The following is a 15,317-nucleotide window of genomic DNA, read 5'->3' as shown; positions in this document are numbered from 1 at the left end:
ATAGTGGACAGTTAGAAGTTACATTTAAAAGAAATGTCTGGCCAGATTATAGAGCATCCAAACGTCAGAAACAGTTTTGAACTCATTGATGGGGTTTTGGTGGAATCTTTTATTAGCACATATATGTTGTGACTGCATGCCAACCTTTACATTCCACATGTTAGAAGGATATAACAAAAATAATGTCCTCCCCGGCGGGGAATCGAACCCCGGTCTCCCGCGTGACAGGCGGGGATACTAACCACTATACTACCGAGGACTTGAAGGTGAGAGCACAAATTTTAACAGATAAAGCTAAACTTTAGAAATTACCAACACAAAAGCCAGAAAAGCTACTTTTCCCGCTTCCCTCAACTGAGAGAAATAAGTTTGCATCATAACGAATAGGAGTGTTATTTGCAGAAAAAGTTTGATTCTGGGAGTTATGCATCTACGATGGACAAGGCTATGCGAGATATCATTGAAGACAATTCGAAGAGTCAAACTAAGGTATAAAGAGTAAAATAGGAACACCAGCGTCTAAGGGCTTGTGGCGCAACGGATAACGCGTCTGACTACGGATCAGAAGATTCCAGGTTCGAATCCTGGCAAGCTCGGATAGTTTTTTGTCAATGCTTTTTAACACACCCTTTTGAAACACGTATATATAGTGGACAGTTAGAAGTTACATTTAAAAGAAATGTCTGGCCAGATTATAGAGCATCCAAACGTCAGAAACAGTTTTGAACTCATTGATGGGGTTTTGGTGGAATCTTTTATTAGCACATATATGTTGTGGCTGCATGCCAACCTTTACATTCCACATGTTAGAAGGATATAACAAAAATAATGTCCTCCCCGGCGGGGAATCGAACCCCGGTCTCCCGCGTGACAGGCGGGGATACTAACCACTATACTACCGAGGACTTGAAGGTGAGAGCACAAATTTTAACAGATAAAGCTAAACTTTAGAAATTACCAACACAAAAGCCAGAAAAGCTACTTTTCCCGCTTCCCTCAACTGAGAGAAATAAGTTTGCATCATAACGAATAGGAGTGTTATTTGCAGAAAAAGTTTGATTCTGGGAGTTATGCATCTACGATGGACAAGGCTATGCGAGATATCATTGAAGACAATTCGAAGAGTCAAACTAAGGTATAAAGAGTAAAATAGGAACACCAGCGTCTAAGGGCTTGTGGCGCAACGGATAACGCGTCTGACTACGGATCAGAAGATTCCAGGTTCGAATCCTGGCAAGCTCGGATAGTTTTTTGTCAATGCTTTTTAACACACCCTTTTGAAACACGTATATATAGTGGACAGTTAGAAGTTACATTTAAAAGAAATGTCTGGCCAGATTATAGAGCATCCAAACGTCAGAAACAGTTTTGAACTCATTGATGGGGTTTTGGTGGAATCTTTTATTAGCACATATATGTTGTGGCTGCATGCCAACCTTTACATTCCACATGTTAGAAGGATATAACAAAAATAATGTCCTCCCCGGCGGGGAATCGAACCCCGGTCTCCCGCGTGACAGGCGGGGATACTAACCACTATACTACCGAGGACTTGAAGGTGAGAGCACAAATTTTAACAGATAAAGCTAAACTTTAGAAATTACCAACACAAAAGCCAGAAAAGCTACTTTTCCCGCTTCCCTCAACTGAGAGAAATAAGTTTGCATCATAACGAATAGGAGTGTTATTTGCAGAAAAAGTTTGATTCTGGGAGTTATGCATCTACGATGGACAAGGCTATGCGAGATATCATTGAAGACAATTCGAAGAGTCAAACTAAGGTATAAAGAGTAAAATAGGAACACCAGCGTCTAAGGGCTTGTGGCGCAACGGATAACGCGTCTGACTACGGATCAGAAGATTCCAGGTTCGAATCCTGGCAAGCTCGGATAGTTTTTTGTCAATGCTTTTTAACACACCCTTTTGAAACACGTATATATAGTGGACAGTTAGAAGTTACATTTAAAAGAAATGTCTGGCCAGATTATAGAGCATCCAAACGTCAGAAACAGTTTTGAACTCATTGATGGGGTTTTGGTGGAATCTTTTATTAGCACATATATGTTGTGGCTGCATGCCAACCTTTACATTCCACATGTTAGAAGGATATAACAAAAATAATGTCCTCCCCGGCGGGGAATCGAACCCCGGTCTCCCGCGTGACAGGCGGGGATACTAACCACTATACTACCGAGGACTTGAAGGTGAGAGCACAAATTTTAACAGATAAAGCTAAACTTTAGAAATTACCAACACAAAAGCCAGAAAAGCTACTTTTCCCGCTTCCCTCAACTGAGAGAAATAAGTTTGCATCATAACGAATAGGAGTGTTATTTGCAGAAAAAGTTTGATTCTGGGAGTTATGCATCTACGATGGACAAGGCTATGCGAGATATCATTGAAGACAATTCGAAGAGTCAAACTAAGGTATAAAGAGTAAAATAGGAACACCAGCGTCTAAGGGCTTGTGGCGCAACGGATAACGCGTCTGACTACGGATCAGAAGATTCCAGGTTCGAATCCTGGCAAGCTCGGATAGTTTTTTGTCAATGCTTTTTAACACACCCTTTTGAAACACGTATATATAGTGGACAGTTAGAAGTTACATTTAAAAGAAATGTCTGGCCAGATTATAGAGCATCCAAACGTCAGAAACAGTTTTGAACTCATTGATGGGGTTTTGGTGGAATCTTTTATTAGCACATATATGTTGTGACTGCATGCCAACCTTTACATTCCACATGTTAGAAGGATATAACAAAAATAATGTCCTCCCCGGCGGGGAATCGAACCCCGGTCTCCCGCGTGACAGGCGGGGATACTAACCACTATACTACCGAGGACTTGAAGGTGAGAGCACAAATTTTAACAGATAAAGCTAAACTTTAGAAATTACCAACACAAAAGCCAGAAAAGCTACTTTTCCCGCTTCCCTCAACTGAGAGAAATAAGTTTGCATCATAACGAATAGGAGTGTTATTTGCAGAAAAAGTTTGATTCTGGGAGTTATGCATCTACGATGGACAAGGCTATGCGAGATATCATTGAAGACAATTCGAAGAGTCAAACTAAGGTATAAAGAGTAAAATAGGAACACCAGCGTCTAAGGGCTTGTGGCGCAACGGATAACGCGTCTGACTACGGATCAGAAGATTCCAGGTTCGAATCCTGGCAAGCTCGGATAGTTTTTTGTCAATGCTTTTTAACACACCCTTTTGAAACACGTATATATAGTGGACAGTTAGAAGTTACATTTAAAAGAAATGTCTGGCCAGATTATAGAGCATCCAAACGTCAGAAACAGTTTTGAACTCATTGATGGGGTTTTGGTGGAATCTTTTATTAGCACATATATGTTGTGACTGCATGCCAACCTTTACATTCCACATGTTAGAAGGATATAACAAAAATAATGTCCTCCCCGGCGGGGAATCGAACCCCGGTCTCCCGCGTGACAGGCGGGGATACTAACCACTATACTACCGAGGACTTGAAGGTGAGAGCACAAATTTTAACAGATAAAGCTAAACTTTAGAAATTACCAACACAAAAGCCAGAAAAGCTACTTTTCCCGCTTCCCTCAACTGAGAGAAATAAGTTTGCATCATAACGAATAGGAGTGTTATTTGCAGAAAAAGTTTGATTCTGGGAGTTATGCATCTACGATGGACAAGGCTATGCGAGATATCATTGAAGACAATTCGAAGAGTCAAACTAAGGTATAAAGAGTAAAATAGGAACACCAGCGTCTAAGGGCTTGTGGCGCAACGGATAACGCGTCTGACTACGGATCAGAAGATTCCAGGTTCGAATCCTGGCAAGCTCGGATAGTTTTTTGTCAATGCTTTTTAACACACCCTTTTGAAACACGTATATATAGTGGACAGTTAGAAGTTACATTTAAAAGAAATGTCTGGCCAGATTATAGAGCATCCAAACGTCAGAAACAGTTTTGAACTCATTGATGGGGTTTTGGTGGAATCTTTTATTAGCACATATATGTTGTGGCTGCATGCCAACCTTTACATTCCACATGTTAGAAGGATATAACAAAAATAATGTCCTCCCCGGCGGGGAATCGAACCCCGGTCTCCCGCGTGACAGGCGGGGATACTAACCACTATACTACCGAGGACTTGAAGGTGAGAGCACAAATTTTAACAGATAAAGCTAAACTTTAGAAATTACCAACACAAAAGCCAGAAAAGCTACTTTTCCCGCTTCCCTCAACTGAGAGAAATAAGTTTGCATCATAACGAATAGGAGTGTTATTTGCAGAAAAAGTTTGATTCTGGGAGTTATGCATCTACGATGGACAAGGCTATGCGAGATATCATTGAAGACAATTCGAAGAGTCAAACTAAGGTATAAAGAGTAAAATAGGAACACCAGCGTCTAAGGGCTTGTGGCGCAACGGATAACGCGTCTGACTACGGATCAGAAGATTCCAGGTTCGAATCCTGGCAAGCTCGGATAGTTTTTTGTCAATGCTTTTTAACACACCCTTTTGAAACACGTATATATAGTGGACAGTTAGAAGTTACATTTAAAAGAAATGTCTGGCCAGATTATAGAGCATCCAAACGTCAGAAACAGTTTTGAACTCATTGATGGGGTTTTGGTGGAATCTTTTATTAGCACATATATGTTGTGGCTGCATGCCAACCTTTACATTCCACATGTTAGAAGGATATAACAAAAATAATGTCCTCCCCGGCGGGGAATCGAACCCCGGTCTCCCGCGTGACAGGCGGGGATACTAACCACTATACTACCGAGGACTTGAAGGTGAGAGCACAAATTTTAACAGATAAAGCTAAACTTTAGAAATTACCAACACAAAAGCCAGAAAAGCTACTTTTCCCGCTTCCCTCAACTGAGAGAAATAAGTTTGCATCATAACGAATAGGAGTGTTATTTGCAGAAAAAGTTTGATTCTGGGAGTTATGCATCTACGATGGACAAGGCTATGCGAGATATCATTGAAGACAATTCGAAGAGTCAAACTAAGGTATAAAGAGTAAAATAGGAACACCAGCGTCTAAGGGCTTGTGGCGCAACGGATAACGCGTCTGACTACGGATCAGAAGATTCCAGGTTCGAATCCTGGCAAGCTCGGATAGTTTTTTGTCAATGCTTTTTAACACACCCTTTTGAAACACGTATATATAGTGGACAGTTAGAAGTTACATTTAAAAGAAATGTCTGGCCAGATTATAGAGCATCCAAACGTCAGAAACAGTTTTGAACTCATTGATGGGGTTTTGGTGGAATCTTTTATTAGCACATATATGTTGTGACTGCATGCCAACCTTTACATTCCACATGTTAGAAGGATATAACAAAAATAATGTCCTCCCCGGCGGGGAATCGAACCCCGGTCTCCCGCGTGACAGGCGGGGATACTAACCACTATACTACCGAGGACTTGAAGGTGAGAGCACAAATTTTAACAGATAAAGCTAAACTTTAGAAATTACCAACACAAAAGCCAGAAAAGCTACTTTTCCCGCTTCCCTCAACTGAGAGAAATAAGTTTGCATCATAACGAATAGGAGTGTTATTTGCAGAAAAAGTTTGATTCTGGGAGTTATGCATCTACGATGGACAAGGCTATGCGAGATATCATTGAAGACAATTCGAAGAGTCAAACTAAGGTATAAAGAGTAAAATAGGAACACCAGCGTCTAAGGGCTTGTGGCGCAACGGATAACGCGTCTGACTACGGATCAGAAGATTCCAGGTTCGAATCCTGGCAAGCTCGGATAGTTTTTTGTCAATGCTTTTTAACACACCCTTTTGAAACACGTATATATAGTGGACAGTTAGAAGTTACATTTAAAAGAAATGTCTGGCCAGATTATAGAGCATCCAAACGTCAGAAACAGTTTTGAACTCATTGATGGGGTTTTGGTGGAATCTTTTATTAGCACATATATGTTGTGACTGCATGCCAACCTTTACATTCCACATGTTAGAAGGATATAACAAAAATAATGTCCTCCCCGGCGGGGAATCGAACCCCGGTCTCCCGCGTGACAGGCGGGGATACTAACCACTATACTACCGAGGACTTGAAGGTGAGAGCACAAATTTTAACAGATAAAGCTAAACTTTAGAAATTACCAACACAAAAGCCAGAAAAGCTACTTTTCCCGCTTCCCTCAACTGAGAGAAATAAGTTTGCATCATAACGAATAGGAGTGTTATTTGCAGAAAAAGTTTGATTCTGGGAGTTATGCATCTACGATGGACAAGGCTATGCGAGATATCATTGAAGACAATTCGAAGAGTCAAACTAAGGTATAAAGAGTAAAATAGGAACACCAGCGTCTAAGGGCTTGTGGCGCAACGGATAACGCGTCTGACTACGGATCAGAAGATTCCAGGTTCGAATCCTGGCAAGCTCGGATAGTTTTTTGTCAATGCTTTTTAACACACCCTTTTGAAACACGTATATATAGTGGACAGTTAGAAGTTACATTTAAAAGAAATGTCTGGCCAGATTATAGAGCATCCAAACGTCAGAAACAGTTTTGAACTCATTGATGGGGTTTTGGTGGAATCTTTTATTAGCACATATATGTTGTGGCTGCATGCCAACCTTTACATTCCACATGTTAGAAGGATATAACAAAAATAATGTCCTCCCCGGCGGGGAATCGAACCCCGGTCTCCCGCGTGACAGGCGGGGATACTAACCACTATACTACCGAGGACTTGAAGGTGAGAGCACAAATTTTAACAGATAAAGCTAAACTTTAGAAATTACCAACACAAAAGCCAGAAAAGCTACTTTTCCCGCTTCCCTCAACTGAGAGAAATAAGTTTGCATCATAACGAATAGGAGTGTTATTTGCAGAAAAAGTTTGATTCTGGGAGTTATGCATCTACGATGGACAAGGCTATGCGAGATATCATTGAAGACAATTCGAAGAGTCAAACTAAGGTATAAAGAGTAAAATAGGAACACCAGCGTCTAAGGGCTTGTGGCGCAACGGATAACGCGTCTGACTACGGATCAGAAGATTCCAGGTTCGAATCCTGGCAAGCTCGGATAGTTTTTTGTCAATGCTTTTTAACACACCCTTTTGAAACACGTATATATAGTGGACAGTTAGAAGTTACATTTAAAAGAAATGTCTGGCCAGATTATAGAGCATCCAAACGTCAGAAACAGTTTTGAACTCATTGATGGGGTTTTGGTGGAATCTTTTATTAGCACATATATGTTGTGGCTGCATGCCAACCTTTACATTCCACATGTTAGAAGGATATAACAAAAATAATGTCCTCCCCGGCGGGGAATCGAACCCCGGTCTCCCGCGTGACAGGCGGGGATACTAACCACTATACTACCGAGGACTTGAAGGTGAGAGCACAAATTTTAACAGATAAAGCTAAACTTTAGAAATTACCAACACAAAAGCCAGAAAAGCTACTTTTCCCGCTTCCCTCAACTGAGAGAAATAAGTTTGCATCATAACGAATAGGAGTGTTATTTGCAGAAAAAGTTTGATTCTGGGAGTTATGCATCTACGATGGACAAGGCTATGCGAGATATCATTGAAGACAATTCGAAGAGTCAAACTAAGGTATAAAGAGTAAAATAGGAACACCAGCGTCTAAGGGCTTGTGGCGCAACGGATAACGCGTCTGACTACGGATCAGAAGATTCCAGGTTCGAATCCTGGCAAGCTCGGATAGTTTTTTGTCAATGCTTTTTAACACACCCTTTTGAAACACGTATATATAGTGGACAGTTAGAAGTTACATTTAAAAGAAATGTCTGGCCAGATTATAGAGCATCCAAACGTCAGAAACAGTTTTGAACTCATTGATGGGGTTTTGGTGGAATCTTTTATTAGCACATATATGTTGTGGCTGCATGCCAACCTTTACATTCCACATGTTAGAAGGATATAACAAAAATAATGTCCTCCCCGGCGGGGAATCGAACCCCGGTCTCCCGCGTGACAGGCGGGGATACTAACCACTATACTACCGAGGACTTGAAGGTGAGAGCACAAATTTTAACAGATAAAGCTAAACTTTAGAAATTACCAACACAAAAGCCAGAAAAGCTACTTTTCCCGCTTCCCTCAACTGAGAGAAATAAGTTTGCATCATAACGAATAGGAGTGTTATTTGCAGAAAAAGTTTGATTCTGGGAGTTATGCATCTACGATGGACAAGGCTATGCGAGATATCATTGAAGACAATTCGAAGAGTCAAACTAAGGTATAAAGAGTAAAATAGGAACACCAGCGTCTAAGGGCTTGTGGCGCAACGGATAACGCGTCTGACTACGGATCAGAAGATTCCAGGTTCGAATCCTGGCAAGCTCGGATAGTTTTTTGTCAATGCTTTTTAACACACCCTTTTGAAACACGTATATATAGTGGACAGTTAGAAGTTACATTTAAAAGAAATGTCTGGCCAGATTATAGAGCATCCAAACGTCAGAAACAGTTTTGAACTCATTGATGGGGTTTTGGTGGAATCTTTTATTAGCACATATATGTTGTGACTGCATGCCAACCTTTACATTCCACATGTTAGAAGGATATAACAAAAATAATGTCCTCCCCGGCGGGGAATCGAACCCCGGTCTCCCGCGTGACAGGCGGGGATACTAACCACTATACTACCGAGGACTTGAAGGTGAGAGCACAAATTTTAACAGATAAAGCTAAACTTTAGAAATTACCAACACAAAAGCCAGAAAAGCTACTTTTCCCGCTTCCCTCAACTGAGAGAAATAAGTTTGCATCATAACGAATAGGAGTGTTATTTGCAGAAAAAGTTTGATTCTGGGAGTTATGCATCTACGATGGACAAGGCTATGCGAGATATCATTGAAGACAATTCGAAGAGTCAAACTAAGGTATAAAGAGTAAAATAGGAACACCAGCGTCTAAGGGCTTGTGGCGCAACGGATAACGCGTCTGACTACGGATCAGAAGATTCCAGGTTCGAATCCTGGCAAGCTCGGATAGTTTTTTGTCAATGCTTTTTAACACACCCTTTTGAAACACGTATATATAGTGGACAGTTAGAAGTTACATTTAAAAGAAATGTCTGGCCAGATTATAGAGCATCCAAACGTCAGAAACAGTTTTGAACTCATTGATGGGGTTTTGGTGGAATCTTTTATTAGCACATATATGTTGTGACTGCATGCCAACCTTTACATTCCACATGTTAGAAGGATATAACAAAAATAATGTCCTCCCCGGCGGGGAATCGAACCCCGGTCTCCCGCGTGACAGGCGGGGATACTAACCACTATACTACCGAGGACTTGAAGGTGAGAGCACAAATTTTAACAGATAAAGCTAAACTTTAGAAATTACCAACACAAAAGCCAGAAAAGCTACTTTTCCCGCTTCCCTCAACTGAGAGAAATAAGTTTGCATCATAACGAATAGGAGTGTTATTTGCAGAAAAAGTTTGATTCTGGGAGTTATGCATCTACGATGGACAAGGCTATGCGAGATATCATTGAAGACAATTCGAAGAGTCAAACTAAGGTATAAAGAGTAAAATAGGAACACCAGCGTCTAAGGGCTTGTGGCGCAACGGATAACGCGTCTGACTACGGATCAGAAGATTCCAGGTTCGAATCCTGGCAAGCTCGGATAGTTTTTTGTCAATGCTTTTTAACACACCCTTTTGAAACACGTATATATAGTGGACAGTTAGAAGTTACATTTAAAAGAAATGTCTGGCCAGATTATAGAGCATCCAAACGTCAGAAACAGTTTTGAACTCATTGATGGGGTTTTGGTGGAATCTTTTATTAGCACATATATGTTGTGGCTGCATGCCAACCTTTACATTCCACATGTTAGAAGGATATAACAAAAATAATGTCCTCCCCGGCGGGGAATCGAACCCCGGTCTCCCGCGTGACAGGCGGGGATACTAACCACTATACTACCGAGGACTTGAAGGTGAGAGCACAAATTTTAACAGATAAAGCTAAACTTTAGAAATTACCAACACAAAAGCCAGAAAAGCTACTTTTCCCGCTTCCCTCAACTGAGAGAAATAAGTTTGCATCATAACGAATAGGAGTGTTATTTGCAGAAAAAGTTTGATTCTGGGAGTTATGCATCTACGATGGACAAGGCTATGCGAGATATCATTGAAGACAATTCGAAGAGTCAAACTAAGGTATAAAGAGTAAAATAGGAACACCAGCGTCTAAGGGCTTGTGGCGCAACGGATAACGCGTCTGACTACGGATCAGAAGATTCCAGGTTCGAATCCTGGCAAGCTCGGATAGTTTTTTGTCAATGCTTTTTAACACACCCTTTTGAAACACGTATATATAGTGGACAGTTAGAAGTTACATTTAAAAGAAATGTCTGGCCAGATTATAGAGCATCCAAACGTCAGAAACAGTTTTGAACTCATTGATGGGGTTTTGGTGGAATCTTTTATTAGCACATATATGTTGTGGCTGCATGCCAACCTTTACATTCCACATGTTAGAAGGATATAACAAAAATAATGTCCTCCCCGGCGGGGAATCGAACCCCGGTCTCCCGCGTGACAGGCGGGGATACTAACCACTATACTACCGAGGACTTGAAGGTGAGAGCACAAATTTTAACAGATAAAGCTAAACTTTAGAAATTACCAACACAAAAGCCAGAAAAGCTACTTTTCCCGCTTCCCTCAACTGAGAGAAATAAGTTTGCATCATAACGAATAGGAGTGTTATTTGCAGAAAAAGTTTGATTCTGGGAGTTATGCATCTACGATGGACAAGGCTATGCGAGATATCATTGAAGACAATTCGAAGAGTCAAACTAAGGTATAAAGAGTAAAATAGGAACACCAGCGTCTAAGGGCTTGTGGCGCAACGGATAACGCGTCTGACTACGGATCAGAAGATTCCAGGTTCGAATCCTGGCAAGCTCGGATAGTTTTTTGTCAATGCTTTTTAACACACCCTTTTGAAACACGTATATATAGTGGACAGTTAGAAGTTACATTTAAAAGAAATGTCTGGCCAGATTATAGAGCATCCAAACGTCAGAAACAGTTTTGAACTCATTGATGGGGTTTTGGTGGAATCTTTTATTAGCACATATATGTTGTGACTGCATGCCAACCTTTACATTCCACATGTTAGAAGGATATAACAAAAATAATGTCCTCCCCGGCGGGGAATCGAACCCCGGTCTCCCGCGTGACAGGCGGGGATACTAACCACTATACTACCGAGGACTTGAAGGTGAGAGCACAAATTTTAACAGATAAAGCTAAACTTTAGAAATTACCAACACAAAAGCCAGAAAAGCTACTTTTCCCGCTTCCCTCAACTGAGAGAAATAAGTTTGCATCATAACGAATAGGAGTGTTATTTGCAGAAAAAGTTTGATTCTGGGAGTTATGCATCTACGATGGACAAGGCTATGCGAGATATCATTGAAGACAATTCGAAGAGTCAAACTAAGGTATAAAGAGTAAAATAGGAACACCAGCGTCTAAGGGCTTGTGGCGCAACGGATAACGCGTCTGACTACGGATCAGAAGATTCCAGGTTCGAATCCTGGCAAGCTCGGATAGTTTTTTGTCAATGCTTTTTAACACACCCTTTTGAAACACGTATATATAGTGGACAGTTAGAAGTTACATTTAAAAGAAATGTCTGGCCAGATTATAGAGCATCCAAACGTCAGAAACAGTTTTGAACTCATTGATGGGGTTTTGGTGGAATCTTTTATTAGCACATATATGTTGTGACTGCATGCCAACCTTTACATTCCACATGTTAGAAGGATATAACAAAAATAATGTCCTCCCCGGCGGGGAATCGAACCCCGGTCTCCCGCGTGACAGGCGGGGATACTAACCACTATACTACCGAGGAGCTAAAAATAGACAAATACAAATGATAAAATAAATGCATTTTTAAAAGTTTCAAACATAATTTAGTAAGTTACTTTAAAAATGTTAACTTTTCCAAACAGTATTTATTATGTATATTGTTGAATTATTTTTTTATCGTACATATTTAAATATATATTACTACTGTTTTTTTACACTGTTGAGACATATGCTAGAAAGATTTCATATTGAATGTTCTACATTTGGGGTGCGACGTCCTTGAACTTAATTTTCACTCATTGAACTTCTATTTGAGATCCACGTAAAAGGAACAATTACATTAATCCGCTATTTTTCTCCATTGTTGAAACATATGATCAAAATATCATAGAATGTCATTTTTCATAATCGCATGTATAATCAGCCCTAGGTCAATGTCAGCCCTCGAGCCATGCGGCTCTTGGGCGGATAGTGAATGATGGGCTGATAATACATGCCATATGAAAAATGCCATGTAATAATCTGATACTATACTACCGAGGACTTGATGGTTAGAGCACAAATTTTAACAGATAAAGCAAAACTTTAGAAATTAACAACACATTTAAATTTTCAATATAAATGGAATGCTTGAATTTGTTGTATTTTGATAAAATTTTCATATTACTGCATCAATCAGAAATATATTTATCATAATATGAATTTATATCACGGATATAGCAAAAATAAACTGACCTTGAAATGTGTATGGCAAGATGTTACATGGAACATGCCTTTACAATCAAAAATAAATTCTAATTAACTATATATTAGCTCTGGTCCTGAAAACTAAGCTCCAAACCATAAAAATAGTAAACAAATTTCAAATATAAATAAATGAATTTACCTTTCTATAAAAAGAATTATGTAAAATTGACAATTTTATGTTAAATGCAATTATAAATATATAATACTATGTTCACAATTAAGATATAATTTGAAATATTTTGATATCTTGATTTTGCTCAAAAGGTAAAAAAAAAAACTCGAATAATCTCGCACATTTGTCCAGTTCAGTTCTTAGGGAAAGAATGGAATATTATTCGGTAAAATGATTTAGAAACCTCCCTCCCCCTACACCCACACTCTGAATATCATAAATTTTGACTTTTTAAAAACAAAATGCTATAATTTCAAACTTTTGAAGACTGAGTCACAAAAGTAGGTTTTTATAATAGTCTCTTTTAAATTTAGGAAGATTTTGCCAGGCCACATTATGACGCTTTCCACTGATTATGGGGACATCGTGATCGCCTTACTACTGTGGATTCATCATAAGTTTTATTCGTTGAATGCCAATTTTCGTGGGTTTCATAGATACAGGTAAACCACGAAATCAAATGTTCAACGAATAACAAATATCATATAACCTCATTGGTTGATATCTTTGGCGGAAGTACATGTGATACATCCTCATTCTTTCAATATCCAAGCTGTGGGAAGGTCGTGCTCCACGTGTTGTCGGCAAAGTAACTATATTCTTTAACTTTTACTTACATTTGCCTTGGTGGCAATATAGCCTTGGTGGCTTTAAGACCTTGGTGGTCATTTATATATGCCTTGGTGGCAAAAGACCTAGGTGGTCATTTATATATGCCTTGGTGGCAATAGACCTAGGTGGTCATTTTTATATGCCTTGGTGGCAATAGACCTAGGTGGTCATTTTTATGATTTTTTACATTTGCCTTGATGGCAAAAATGAATTAAAAATACTAGCCTTGGGGGCGTCAAGACCTTGGTGGTCATTTAGATTCGCCTTGGCGGCTTCTTGATAGAACTAGATGGTAATGTTTGACCTTGGTGGCAAAATGTTTTGGGATTTAGACCTTAGGTAGTTATTATCAACCCAGGTGGTCAGATATTTATTATGCCGTGCGCCGGTTAAACGCAGGGCAAAGTGCTATCGCTATATAAAATATAGGTGGAAGTGGGGGCTCTGGCCATTTTGGAAAATTGTAGTTGAAAGGAGAATAATAAATTGTTTATAGGGTAAATAGTTTCTTTTATTACTTTTGACTGTGTTGTGGACTTTTCATTTATTTTTACATCGTACATACTGATAGAAATGCTATTTAAAGACTTTGTTAGAAAATAATAGAATTATTGAGAAAGTGGAATAATTTAGTGTGACATGTCACTTGATATTCATGTTTTTTATCGGAGTGATGTGTATTGAATTATAAGGTGTCTTCGTCGAGGTCCGCGTTCAGCGGTCTGTTTGATCGGACATAGACTTGAATAGAATGTTTTTGTTTTCAGATGGTGTTACCTACAGCTTTGACAGGGTGACGAATGAAGGAGAAGTAATATGACATTGCACGATGATTCATGTCAATGAGTTTGAAGAACCTTTTTAAAAGGAAAGGATTTTTTCTAATCAGAATATGGTGAGAACAAATTGCAATTGAAGTAATGTTTTGATTTCTGAAAATAGGAAAATAATGAATAGGGAAAATATTGATACTACACTAAATTATGTATGTCTGTGTTGAGAAAGGCAGAAGATGCCAATATGGCACGGTACTAGAAAAAAAAATTTAAAAAAATCTGATGGAAGCAGCTTTATGTTCAAATGAACCTATTTAAAAGTAATGCTAATAATTTTTCTGTAATTTCATGATGTTTTCTATTGGATGTGTAATTAATTTCATTGATGTGTTAAACATGTCACAAAAATCTTTTTGTCATGGGAGATTAAATAATGGTTGCAATATTTTTATTTTGTTTTGTTTTATCTAAATTAATAAATAAATATAATGTTGAATGATTTTGTATACTAGTACAAATGTATACTTAAATTTTATGTATCATAATGGTTAAATTTTTTAATTTAAATTTCTTTGTCTACAGTTCGAGGGACACTGATTCCCTAGTGGTTTTCCACGTGGATTGTAGGCAAAGGGATTTTTCCTTTTTAAAGTGTGACTAATGCTGTCTTTAGTACAAATACACAATTTGTTATTGGTTAATATATTTTCAGCAGACATGTGTCGAGTGGAAATACAATTGGCAATGTTCCTGATTATGAAGTAAAGAGTGTGTTTGATTCAACAACAGTAAAGAAAGAGACAAGCCAGCATAGTTTACACTTGGAGGTTAAGTCCCTTTGCTTACAAGCTTTCCACATGCTGAAGATGTTATTAGAATAATGACAATGTTCATTTTGATAGGAGTTCATTGCCTTAACTCAACTTTTAAAAGTCCGTATGTGGTCAAATTCATGAGAATTTATTGAATTATGAACGATTTATAAAGAACTGTTTACATGCATCTTTAAATGTTTAGAAGTGTTTTAAAGTAATTTTAAAAGGAATAATATTTAATAAAAGTGTTGAATTTGTTTTGAGTATTGGGAATACTATTCCTTAAGGGAAAGCCTTGCTAGTGGTGTATTTTGAGATTGGCCTGCAAATATGCTGTATGGACTATAGAGT

At 38.8% G+C, this 15,317-nt stretch overlaps 30 non-coding genes across 30 annotated transcripts; 18 read left to right on the top strand and 12 right to left on the bottom strand.

Moving 5' to 3' along the window:
• Positions 1-187: 187 nt before the first annotated feature.
• On the bottom strand, positions 188-259 carry Trnad-guc (transfer RNA aspartic acid (anticodon GUC)). The gene has a single exon. It is a non-coding gene; the product is annotated as a tRNA-Asp (tRNA).
• Positions 260-523: 264 nt separating this feature from the next.
• Trnar-acg (transfer RNA arginine (anticodon ACG)) lies at positions 524-596 on the top strand. The gene has a single exon. It is a non-coding gene; the product is annotated as a tRNA-Arg (tRNA).
• A 237-nt stretch (positions 597-833) lies between these two features.
• Trnad-guc (transfer RNA aspartic acid (anticodon GUC)) lies at positions 834-905 on the bottom strand. Its single transcript has one exon. It is a non-coding gene; the product is annotated as a tRNA-Asp (tRNA).
• Positions 906-1,169: 264 nt separating this feature from the next.
• Trnar-acg (transfer RNA arginine (anticodon ACG)) lies at positions 1,170-1,242 on the top strand. The gene has a single exon. It is a non-coding gene; the product is annotated as a tRNA-Arg (tRNA).
• A 237-nt stretch (positions 1,243-1,479) lies between these two features.
• Trnad-guc (transfer RNA aspartic acid (anticodon GUC)) lies at positions 1,480-1,551 on the bottom strand. Its single transcript has one exon. It is a non-coding gene; the product is annotated as a tRNA-Asp (tRNA).
• A 264-nt stretch (positions 1,552-1,815) lies between these two features.
• Trnar-acg (transfer RNA arginine (anticodon ACG)) lies at positions 1,816-1,888 on the top strand. The gene has a single exon. It is a non-coding gene; the product is annotated as a tRNA-Arg (tRNA).
• A 237-nt stretch (positions 1,889-2,125) lies between these two features.
• Positions 2,126-2,197, bottom strand: Trnad-guc (transfer RNA aspartic acid (anticodon GUC)). Its single transcript has one exon. It is a non-coding gene; the product is annotated as a tRNA-Asp (tRNA).
• Positions 2,198-2,461: 264 nt separating this feature from the next.
• Positions 2,462-2,534, top strand: Trnar-acg (transfer RNA arginine (anticodon ACG)). Its single transcript has one exon. It is a non-coding gene; the product is annotated as a tRNA-Arg (tRNA).
• A 237-nt stretch (positions 2,535-2,771) lies between these two features.
• Trnad-guc (transfer RNA aspartic acid (anticodon GUC)) lies at positions 2,772-2,843 on the bottom strand. Its single transcript has one exon. It is a non-coding gene; the product is annotated as a tRNA-Asp (tRNA).
• Positions 2,844-3,107: 264 nt separating this feature from the next.
• On the top strand, positions 3,108-3,180 carry Trnar-acg (transfer RNA arginine (anticodon ACG)). The gene has a single exon. It is a non-coding gene; the product is annotated as a tRNA-Arg (tRNA).
• A 237-nt stretch (positions 3,181-3,417) lies between these two features.
• On the bottom strand, positions 3,418-3,489 carry Trnad-guc (transfer RNA aspartic acid (anticodon GUC)). The gene has a single exon. It is a non-coding gene; the product is annotated as a tRNA-Asp (tRNA).
• Positions 3,490-3,753: 264 nt separating this feature from the next.
• On the top strand, positions 3,754-3,826 carry Trnar-acg (transfer RNA arginine (anticodon ACG)). The gene has a single exon. It is a non-coding gene; the product is annotated as a tRNA-Arg (tRNA).
• A 237-nt stretch (positions 3,827-4,063) lies between these two features.
• Trnad-guc (transfer RNA aspartic acid (anticodon GUC)) lies at positions 4,064-4,135 on the bottom strand. The gene has a single exon. It is a non-coding gene; the product is annotated as a tRNA-Asp (tRNA).
• A 264-nt stretch (positions 4,136-4,399) lies between these two features.
• Trnar-acg (transfer RNA arginine (anticodon ACG)) lies at positions 4,400-4,472 on the top strand. Its single transcript has one exon. It is a non-coding gene; the product is annotated as a tRNA-Arg (tRNA).
• A 237-nt stretch (positions 4,473-4,709) lies between these two features.
• Positions 4,710-4,781, bottom strand: Trnad-guc (transfer RNA aspartic acid (anticodon GUC)). The gene has a single exon. It is a non-coding gene; the product is annotated as a tRNA-Asp (tRNA).
• Positions 4,782-5,045: 264 nt separating this feature from the next.
• Positions 5,046-5,118, top strand: Trnar-acg (transfer RNA arginine (anticodon ACG)). Its single transcript has one exon. It is a non-coding gene; the product is annotated as a tRNA-Arg (tRNA).
• Positions 5,119-5,355: 237 nt separating this feature from the next.
• Trnad-guc (transfer RNA aspartic acid (anticodon GUC)) lies at positions 5,356-5,427 on the bottom strand. Its single transcript has one exon. It is a non-coding gene; the product is annotated as a tRNA-Asp (tRNA).
• A 264-nt stretch (positions 5,428-5,691) lies between these two features.
• On the top strand, positions 5,692-5,764 carry Trnar-acg (transfer RNA arginine (anticodon ACG)). Its single transcript has one exon. It is a non-coding gene; the product is annotated as a tRNA-Arg (tRNA).
• Positions 5,765-6,001: 237 nt separating this feature from the next.
• Trnad-guc (transfer RNA aspartic acid (anticodon GUC)) lies at positions 6,002-6,073 on the bottom strand. The gene has a single exon. It is a non-coding gene; the product is annotated as a tRNA-Asp (tRNA).
• Positions 6,074-6,337: 264 nt separating this feature from the next.
• Trnar-acg (transfer RNA arginine (anticodon ACG)) lies at positions 6,338-6,410 on the top strand. The gene has a single exon. It is a non-coding gene; the product is annotated as a tRNA-Arg (tRNA).
• Positions 6,411-6,647: 237 nt separating this feature from the next.
• On the bottom strand, positions 6,648-6,719 carry Trnad-guc (transfer RNA aspartic acid (anticodon GUC)). The gene has a single exon. It is a non-coding gene; the product is annotated as a tRNA-Asp (tRNA).
• Positions 6,720-6,983: 264 nt separating this feature from the next.
• Trnar-acg (transfer RNA arginine (anticodon ACG)) lies at positions 6,984-7,056 on the top strand. Its single transcript has one exon. It is a non-coding gene; the product is annotated as a tRNA-Arg (tRNA).
• Positions 7,057-7,293: 237 nt separating this feature from the next.
• Positions 7,294-7,365, bottom strand: Trnad-guc (transfer RNA aspartic acid (anticodon GUC)). The gene has a single exon. It is a non-coding gene; the product is annotated as a tRNA-Asp (tRNA).
• Positions 7,366-7,629: 264 nt separating this feature from the next.
• Positions 7,630-7,702, top strand: Trnar-acg (transfer RNA arginine (anticodon ACG)). The gene has a single exon. It is a non-coding gene; the product is annotated as a tRNA-Arg (tRNA).
• A 573-nt stretch (positions 7,703-8,275) lies between these two features.
• On the top strand, positions 8,276-8,348 carry Trnar-acg (transfer RNA arginine (anticodon ACG)). The gene has a single exon. It is a non-coding gene; the product is annotated as a tRNA-Arg (tRNA).
• A 573-nt stretch (positions 8,349-8,921) lies between these two features.
• On the top strand, positions 8,922-8,994 carry Trnar-acg (transfer RNA arginine (anticodon ACG)). The gene has a single exon. It is a non-coding gene; the product is annotated as a tRNA-Arg (tRNA).
• A 573-nt stretch (positions 8,995-9,567) lies between these two features.
• Positions 9,568-9,640, top strand: Trnar-acg (transfer RNA arginine (anticodon ACG)). The gene has a single exon. It is a non-coding gene; the product is annotated as a tRNA-Arg (tRNA).
• A 573-nt stretch (positions 9,641-10,213) lies between these two features.
• Positions 10,214-10,286, top strand: Trnar-acg (transfer RNA arginine (anticodon ACG)). Its single transcript has one exon. It is a non-coding gene; the product is annotated as a tRNA-Arg (tRNA).
• A 573-nt stretch (positions 10,287-10,859) lies between these two features.
• On the top strand, positions 10,860-10,932 carry Trnar-acg (transfer RNA arginine (anticodon ACG)). The gene has a single exon. It is a non-coding gene; the product is annotated as a tRNA-Arg (tRNA).
• Positions 10,933-11,505: 573 nt separating this feature from the next.
• On the top strand, positions 11,506-11,578 carry Trnar-acg (transfer RNA arginine (anticodon ACG)). Its single transcript has one exon. It is a non-coding gene; the product is annotated as a tRNA-Arg (tRNA).
• Positions 11,579-15,317: the final 3,739 nt, after the last annotated feature.

This window comes from Mytilus edulis, chromosome 8 (genome assembly GCF_963676685.1).
Source record: "Mytilus edulis chromosome 8, xbMytEdul2.2, whole genome shotgun sequence".
Taxonomy (NCBI): domain Eukaryota; kingdom Metazoa; phylum Mollusca; class Bivalvia; order Mytilida; family Mytilidae; genus Mytilus; species Mytilus edulis.
Note: the sequence above shows the minus strand (reverse complement) of the source record. Positions and strands in the feature narration are given on the sequence as shown.